Source organism: Primulina tabacum, chromosome 16 (genome assembly GCF_025594145.1).
Source record: "Primulina tabacum isolate GXHZ01 chromosome 16, ASM2559414v2, whole genome shotgun sequence".
Lineage (NCBI taxonomy): Eukaryota > Viridiplantae > Streptophyta > Magnoliopsida > Lamiales > Gesneriaceae > Primulina > Primulina tabacum.
In genome coordinates, this window is record NC_134565.1 from 14,061,074 (window position 1) to 14,071,059 (window position 9,986).

The following is a 9,986-nucleotide window of genomic DNA, read 5'->3' on the forward strand; positions in this document are numbered from 1 at the left end:
AGGTCCAGCAGGGTGTCTAAGGGTGTGGGTCATGGTTTGGTTCATCATGGTTCGAGGGCGGCTCGAGAAAATCGAAAGATGACTCGGTGATAACCAATTAGGGTCAAGTTAGGATTTTCTAAACTTAAACAAGTGAAAACGGCTCACGGGGGTCGAGTCGGGGTTCACGAGGGCTAAAAAAATATAAAAAGACTAAGTTTTGAATTTAAGAATTTTATTTTAAAGTTTGGGATTTTTCGGAATTAAAACGTCTAATTACGAATTAATTAAAAAGCCTAGTTTTTATGCAAAATAAAATTATGAGAATTTTAATTTAAACTTAAACAATTACTTGGGACATGTTAGAGTAAAAGAAATCAAGATTAAGTCAAAAACAAAAAATGTCGCGTCAAGGGGTAAAACAGTCATTTTACACCTAGAAATTAGTAAACGTCATGGCAGTGTCCTGAATGCTGTTGTATATGCTAATATGATTATTTCACATGTTTATGAATTTTTATATGTTGTAATATGATTTTTAAATGTTCATGAATTATTAAGTTTTAAATTGGACATTTAAAAGATATGTTGCATGCTTGGTTTCAAAATAAAATGATATTATATGCATATTTTTATTAAGTGATAGAAATACAACATGTTGAAGGATGTGAAAGATTGTGACTACTATATGTTGGAGATATCGTCAGGGTTATGGTCCCAGTGGGAGCCCAACGATCGTGTTTCCTTGGTTACAGATACGAATACGAATACGAATATGTTTATAGGTTGGCCAAAGCCCAGTTGACCGGTGAGAGTGTCGCTGGTGTCCCCCGCCACCCAGTACTGTGGTTTTCTCTAGATGGATCCATCGCCCAATACGATTAAGTATACGAGTCACAATCATGATCTTAATTCAACAAACACGAACATGATTATGAATATGGATACGAACACGAATATGAATATGAATATGGATACGAATATGGATATGGATATGAATATGAATATGTTTATATGATTATGTTAATGAAAATGTTTAAGTTTAAAGTTTATTCATTATTATGAAAATGATATTTTAAGTACAAGTATTTTTCACTGTTATATGTTAACTGTATTACGTATTATTTGTTGTCAAGGATATGATGTGTTGAGTCTTTAGACTTACTAGATGTGTATGACGCAGGTGATATTAATAATTATGACATTGGAGGTCTTGATGGTTGACTTTCTGGACTGTCAGAGCACATAACCTGAGGACCAGCGCTTCTACTTTCCGCATTTAAGTTTATGATTTTTACATTAAATATTTTTACGACATTTTATTTATACTTTTGAGAGATTTTTGGGAGGTTTAGTATGGGCTACACTTTTCAACATTTATTGCTTTTTAGGTTTGGTAAAACGTTTTACGATTTCTGGTTTTGACTATTCCTTTTGGATATTCAAATACTAGTTGGATGATTGATTTAAAAATGGTGCAAAAGTATTTTTATGTATATGTATATGTATAGGCAGAAAGTTTGAGGGTTTAAAAAAAAAATTCTAGTACTTTTTAAGAAAACGAATAAGTAGACGTTTCAGTTGGTATCAGAGCAATGGTTCTGTAAAGGGTTGTGCCGCCGCCAGTGCCGGGAAGCTCAGTCGTCAAACCGCAAATTTTAAGTTTTACAAGCTTTATATGATTTAATATGTTGCTACCTGAATGATGACATGAATAATATGTTTACGTTTCATGTTTACTAGCTTTTCGAGTATTATGCTTTGCATGCTTAAATTGCTAAATGATTAAGGATATGTCATATGGTTAGAAAACTTAGATTTAAGTGCATGTTGGTTACGTTAGAAATTGGAAAAAGTTCAGATAAAATGCCTCTTAGACGTGCCCCCGTTATTGAAAATCAAGCCGAGAACAGTGTGAAACGTCGAGGGAATACACCATCACCCCCTCCTCCAGGGGATCCTGCTACTCGTGCATTAGAGGGGATGGCTCGTCTCTTCGAGTAACAGATACAGCAGTAGCAATTACAGCAGCAACAGCTAGAGCAGCAGTTACAGCAGATGCAGCAGCAGCCACCTAGGCCACAACATGATATATATGATAAGTTCCGGAGGCTAGGGCCGAAGGAATTTTCTGTCACTACCGATCCTTTTGCTGCTGAGGGTTGGATTCGTTCACTTGAGGTACACTTTCGCTATCTGGACATGGGAGATGCTGAGCGTGTGAGGTGTACCACTTATCTGCTTAGAGATGATGCTTCTTTATGGTGGGAAGGAGTCGAGCATGGTGTTGACCTTGCTACACTCACTTGGGCTCAATTCAAGAAAAAATTCTATGAGAAATATTTTACTGCTGATGTCAGAAGTCGACTAAAGAGGGAATTTATGACTCTCCGTCAGGGAGACGCTACTGTTGCCAAATTCATGAAAAAGTTTGATAGGGGTTGTCACTTTGTACCCCTTATTGCCAGGGATGCGGAAGAAAAACTTAGACACTTTATGGATGGCCTACGACCTACTATACGGAATAATGTTATGATGATGCGTCCTTTAGATCATGCTAGTGCAGTTACCTATGCATATCAGGCTGAGCAATCGTTGAAGGACATTGACTTTGAGTTACAGCGTAAGAGGCAACAACATCAGAATAATAACCAGCCTAACAAGAAGCCATATACGGGTCTTCTTAGACCTCAAGGGCCTCCAAAGCCCCAAGGTCAAGTCAAGAAGCAAGGACAGCGAAAGCCGCCACCTGCAGCACCAAAACCTGCAAAAGGACAGCCATGCAAGAAGTGCAATCGACTACACTATGGGCCATGTGTGTGGGGTACTTCTAGGTGTTTCATATGCAAGGAAGAAGGACACAAAGCAGCTGACTGCCCAAAGAAGAATGCACCTACTATGGGACGAGCATATGTTATGAATGCCGAGGAAGCTGAAGAGGAGGCAGGCACTACGCTCATCACGGGTAACCTAGTCATTTAACATTTTTATTGCTTTCATTTGCATGAAATGTTAAATTGGTTATAAGAATTGAATTGAGAACACGATCTAACCTAGTGAAATTTAGGTTGCATGTTCTACCTTAGTTGGATTTAAGTTATGATTTTAGAAACCATAGAAAATGATGTTAATTTTCTGCCATATTTTATGGATGATTTGATTCCAAATAAAAATTTGAGGGCCAAAATTAAAAGAAAATCATAACTAAGGGGTTTTATAAGGGTATCGAAATTATTGGGGTTAAAAGTGTAATTTTCAAGAATTTGAGGGTTAAAAAAGAAATTTCGAAAATTTAAGGGACCGAAATACAATAATTTGAAAGATAAGGGACCTAAGTGCAAATTCAGAATTCTTAAAGGTCAAATATGTAATTATCGAAACATAAGGGGCTAAATCAGAATTTTCGAAATAATATAAGGGTTAAATTGCAAATATTCAAAAAAATAAGGACTAGAATGAAAGTTTTGAACAAATTGAAGGGCTAAAATGCAATTTTTCAACAAATGCTTAAGTTCAACATGCAATCTTCACCTAACCTTTGGGAAATTAATGATAGTAAATCTTTAAGCTTCAACACGAAAAGATTTAAAAGATGTTTTCGCCGCAGGAAGGATTATCTTTCGAGGTGTAGCTACCTATGCATCGCTAGATTCAGGGGCTACATATTCTTTCATATCTGAAACCTTAACCAAAAGACAGAATATTATTCCTCAAGATATGGGTTTGGGTTTCAAAGTTACTATTCCTTCCGGTGATCTTATGCTCACGTCTAAGATTGTCAAAAATCTAGAGCTTCGTTTGTGCAAAGATGTGGTTCGGGCAGACCTTATTGTGCTTCCTATGCCCGAATTTGATATTATACTTGGGATGGATTGGTTATCAGCAAATGTAGCTTCGATTGATTTTCGCCAGCGATCAGTATCTATTAGACTACCAGGTGGTAAATCTTTTGTCTTCGAGGCGGCGAGAAACAAGCAAATGCCGCACATCATCTCTTGTCTATGTGCGAGGAAACTTATTAAGCATGGATGTCAAGATTTTCTAGAATGTTTCACTACCACACATGCTCCTATAAGTCAGAAATTGGAGGATGTCGATATTGTTAGGGATTTTCCTAGCATCTTTCCCGAAGACGTTTCTGGTATTCCACCCGATCGTGAAGTGGAATTCTCTATTGATCTAATGCCGGGCACAGTTCCTATATCTAAAGCACCTTATCGTCTAGCACCTGCTGAAATGAAAGAATTAAAAGATCAAATTCAAGAATTGCTAGACAAGGGTTTTATTCGCCCTAGTTTTTATCCATGGGGTGCACCGGTATTATTTGTGAAGAAAAAAGATGGTAGTATGCGTCTTTGCATTGATTATCGAGAGTTTAATAGGGTCACTATCAAAAATAAGTATCCACTGCCAAGAATTGAAGATTTGTTTGATCAGTTGCAAGGAGCATCGATATTTTCTAAGATTGATTTGCGTTCGGGATAGCATCAATTGAAAGTAAAAGAGTCAGATGTTCACAAAATGGCATTTCGTACTAGATATGGGCACTATGAGTTTATGGTCATGCCGTTCGAGTTGACCAATTGATGAAACTTAAAATTAATAATTTATTATATGTTAAAACCTATATTTTAAAATTTAAGTCTCATTAAAAATATAAAATTATGTTATTTTAGTATTGTTTGTTTATATTTAAGTGTCTTACTAAATATGTTTAATTTTCAGGTTTTATACGTGTTGGTAAAATAATGATAACTCAAGCTACATAATTCAAATGGAGGTGATTCAATATGTTTAGAATCCTTGAGAAATTATCTACAACTTTGCAGAAAACATGATTGCCTAAAAAGTTCATGAAGATGATCAAATTGTGCAAATATCAAAAGGAGTACATATTTACTTTTACTATGACCAGCTTATAGTAAAAAAATCATAAATAATTCAATTTAACCAAATGAGGTGAATCAAGTTGCCAAATTCATCTACAGACAATTCCCTACATGTTTTTTTATTTTGAGCCAAGTCAAATTCGGTGCTCAAAGTCTTGGAACATAGCATTGAAAGAAGGGCCATAGAATTGAAGTTTGAGGAGACAAAAACTACTATTACAACTACATGGTATTATTAAAATTTTTGACCCTTTCTCTCATTTGGCCTATAAATAGAGGCCTTGTGCTAGCTTGAGAATCATTCTATCTCATTGTAAAATATAGTGTGAGTGTGTATCAAAGTTCTAAGTTCCAATATTTTTTCTTTCATTTTCTTAACTATGAGTGATGATTTTAGTGTTGATCAAAAGTAAGCTAATGGCAAGCTAAATCTATCATGTCACGGTGAAGAGGATGAATTCTTGGTGAAGTAAGATTGTTTATATTTTGTATATTCTTTCTTTATTTCATTTCATTTAGCTAACTTCTTTTTTATTGTAGGTGTAAAAATGAATTATTTGTTGTTATCAATTTACATCAAATGCTTGATACCATTGAAGTGGTTATCTCTATTTGTTGTTTAATTTTGATACAATAAATTTTTCATCAAATATTATTATTGTTATATTATATGTATGTATATATATATATATATATATATTTATATAATTATATCATATATTTCATTTAGACGATAGCGTGGCTCTGCCGGTTGTTCTAAATGCAATATTATGATTCAATACTAACATCTAACAATCTAACATTTACTTTATCGCAACTAACTTTTATTTTTTTGAATCTAACTTTTACTTTACTGCAACTAACTTTTATTTTTTTGCATCTAACTTTTACTTTACTGCAACTAACTTTTTCTTTATCGCAACTAACTTATTAAATCCTATATTTCATTTAGGGAATAGGGTTGCTCTGCCGGTTGTTCTAAATGAAATATAATGATTTAATTTAACATTTACTTTATACAATTATATATTTATATAGTTATATATAATCATAGGTACCATATATAAAATATCGGTTAATTCGGTATTTTCTATAGTGGGAACTATATTATATTATATGTGTGTTTAATTATTTAATTTTTCTTGGAACCATTATTTATAGTGGTTTCCTTTGTTTTACTTTTTGTAAACAATATTACATAAACCAAGAATAAATCCTTGAACATTGACAAAATTTATAATTTGTAAACTTCATTCTTGAATTTGAAAATTTATAAATTAATAAATTTAAACTAAAAATAACATCTCTGTGGATCGATCTCGTACTCACGAAATATATTACTTACAGACAACCTACACTTGGGTGAATTATAATTTAAGTAGTAGCAAGTTTTTGGCGCCGTTGCCGGAAGGTATAAATTAAGTTTATATTTGTTATTTATGTTTTATTTATAAATATTGTGTTGTTTTTACTTGTATTAGTATTTGGAGTCCAAAAAAAAGTGGTAGACTTATTCGAGTATCTGAAAATAATTTAAACATGGATGATAATTCAAATAATCAAGATAATAATAATAATAATAATAATAATAATAATAATCAAGAACATGATCAATTAAGAACATTTAGGCACCATATGAATCCTATTAGAACTAGTGCCCCATCTTGTTTAGTTTTTCCTCCTGATGCATCTAATTTCAACTTTAAACCTCAAATTATTCAACTTTTACCAAATTTTCATGGCTTAGATTATGAAAATCCATATTTACATATAAGAGAATTTGAGGAAGTTTGCAACACTTATAATGATCAAAATTGTAGCATGGATATAGTTCGATTAAAGCTTTTCCCTTTTTCTTTAAAAGATAAAGCTAAAACATGGCTACAAAATTTAAGATCAAGTTCAATAAGATCATGGGAAGAAATGCAACAACAATTTCTCAAAAAGTTTTTCTCTTTCCATAGAACAAACTCTTTTAAAAGACAAATTACAACTTTTTCTCAAAAACATGGAGAAACATTTTATCAATGTTGAGATAGATATAAAGAATTACTTAATACATGCCCACATCATGGTTTTGAAACATGAAGAATAGTTTCTCACTTTTATGAAGGTCTTATACCTAAAAATAGGCAAATGATAGAATTAATGTGTAATAGAACTTTAGAAGATAAAAACCCAAATGAAGCTATGGAGTATTTGGATTCAATAGCAGAAAATGCTCAAAATTGGAATAATATAGGCACAATAGAACCACCAACAACTAAAATCAATAAATCAACAAATGGGGGTGGTATCTATAAAATTTGTGTGGGGACCGGACGCTAATCAAGTTCATAATCGTCATTGGGACAATTTAATCAATTATAATAAACATGGTCTAATTTTTTTTTTAATATGCAGAACGTAATGGAAATCATACTAGTATACATATCAATATAAAATAAGGTACAAGTCCTGTACAGCATACATTCAATACAGACTAAGGTTCAACAACTAGCTATCAAGTGTTCAAATCCTATCTACAGCAACATCAAAGTCCGTGGTCTCCACTCTAATCATGATCCCTCGTCATCTCCTCGACCCTGATCTTGTCCCACCTGTTGTCATGCACACATACAAACACGACAACAGCCGGATAATTCCGGTGAGAATATAATCCCAGTATAAATCAAAGAAACATGCAGTCATATAATCAATATAAAGCATGAAGGAGATATCAAATATATATCAAAGTCTGAAACATAATTAATATAAAACTATCAATCATACTCGTGACTCCACGACTCAGACTAGACTCAATCCTAGTGTAGGGATCCCGGTTTCCAGACGTTGGCATTCCTATATCGACCAACAGTAATAGAAGAAACTCCAATTCTATCCACGTCGATATAACCAAACATCCAGTGTCTTGACCTATCCGTCACAGACTGTGGCACTATCGCCAATACACTATCTTGTGACATCGTGGAATGTACCCGTGGCGATCCCACCACTATCAGGCACTTCTGTCACAAGATCACTCGTCTAATACCTGCTTTGTATACATCCTTAGAACAAGCATATCAAGTCAAATCAATGAACATAATAATAAGAAGTATGTGATTTAGGGAAACTCAAGTATATCTTAGTTGAGTCGATCTCCCAATACCACATTGACTTATACCTTTTGTTTGTAGTCTCGGTCTGAAGCAATATCAGTTCTGAACTAAAGACTGTCTCTGTAAATCTGAAACGACATATTGAGAATCATAATATCAATGTTCTATTCTCAATTCAACACTGAATCTGATTAATCTGAATTTAAGTCAAATCAACGGCATAACGGCACAATCTCAGTATCCCCGTCAATACCAAATCAACAGACATCAATTACAAGTCATAACTCATATCCGATACAATCTTTAATTCATTCATAATCCAAATCTGTCCGATTTCAAATCAATATAATCAGAATTTCATAACAATTCCATAATCAGTCTGTTTTTCAATCTGACTTCGATTCTACGATGTTCAACATATCAAGAACATCATATATGAAGTGTATTCGATTCCAACAATATCATAATTCCAAGACATATCAAAACTTAACAAAACTTACGTCCAGTTGTAGCCTGCGTTGATAGAAACACAGTACTGAAGTCGGATTCAAATTCTGACGGGCGGATCTTTCACAAAAGGCGTAAGGATTTTTCACATTTCTCCCGAAGCTTTTCTCAATTTCTTACGAATGAATCTGAGGAATTGCATTCTGATATATACATATATATATATATATCATGCATGATTTAGCAACGTGGCCCATTCCTTTACAAAACACGTTTCGCGCATATGCGCGACATCACTCGGCGCATATGCGCGAGACCATATGTCTCGGCGCGTCATCTGCAGAGCACCTCGCGCATATGCGCGCCCCTGCTCGGCGCATATGCGCGAGGTTCTCTGGAATTACACTTGGTTCATCGCACAACTCACGCATATGCGCGCCCTCACTTCGCGCATATGCGCGAGGTCTTCTGCCCATTTTGCGCATGTGCGGGCATCACGTCACGCATGTGCGCGAAAGGCACTGTCCTCGCACATACATCTTCTCATGCTGAGTCAAATCGTGTCCCGATTAATCCCCTCGTAATCATATCAAATCATAAATCGATAATTACAGATTACCAGGATAAAAATTCTCGGGCATTACATTTCTCCCCCCAAGATATGATTTCGTCCCCGAAATCACAGGCAATTAATCATATCAATAAGAAGGAATGTATAATAGAAGCTGAATAGAAACTTACATTAATGAAATAATGCTGGGAATTCCTGTCTCATGTCTGATTCAGTCTTCCTGGTCGCTTCTTCAGTGCCATGACGAGTCCATTGAACTTTCACAAGAGGAATAGTCTTCGTTCTGAGTTGCTTTTCTTTACGATCAATAATTTGTGTCGGCTTTTCAACGTAACTCAGACTTTCATCAAGTTCTGTCTCGTCTGGCTGAATAATGTGAGAATCATCTGGGAGATATTTCCGTAGCATAGATACATGAAAGACGTCATGTATCCCTGATAATGAAGGCGGTAATGCGAGTCGATAGGCACGATCTCCTATCTTCTCGAGAATCTCATATGGACCAACGTATCGTGGAGACAACTTCCCTTTCTTGCCAAATCTGACAACTCCTCTGAAAGGTGAAATCTTCAAAAATACTCTGTCTCCTGCCTCAAATACCAACGGTCTACGTCGAATGTTGGCATATTTGGCTTGTCTGTCCTGTGCTGCCTTCATTCTTTTCTGAATCAGTTTCACTTTCTCCGTCATATCTCTGATCATGTCAGGTCCAATCTCAGGAACCTCAGAGACATCATCCCAATAAAGAGGGGATCGACACTTCTTTCCGTACAACGCTTCAAAAGACTCCATCTCAATACTCATTTGATAGCTATTGTTGTACGAAAACTCACAGAGAGGCAATGCATCTTGCCAATTAGTTCTAAAATCAAGCACTACAGCTCTCAGCATATCTTCCAATGTCTGAATTGTCCGCTCTGACTGTCCGTCAGTCTGGGGGAGATATGCGATACTCAGATGTAACTTTGACCGAGAGCCTGCTGCAAACTCTGCCAGAAG

The 9,986-nt window shown here is 35.1% G+C and overlaps 1 non-coding gene across 1 annotated transcript; it reads right to left on the minus strand.

Moving 5' to 3' along the window:
• Positions 1–6,835: 6,835 nt before the first annotated feature.
• LOC142530262 (small nucleolar RNA R71) lies at positions 6,836–6,946 on the minus strand. The gene has a single exon (XR_012816102.1). It is a non-coding gene; the product is annotated as a small nucleolar RNA R71 (small nucleolar RNA).
• Between the last annotated feature and the right edge of the window lie 3,040 nt (positions 6,947–9,986).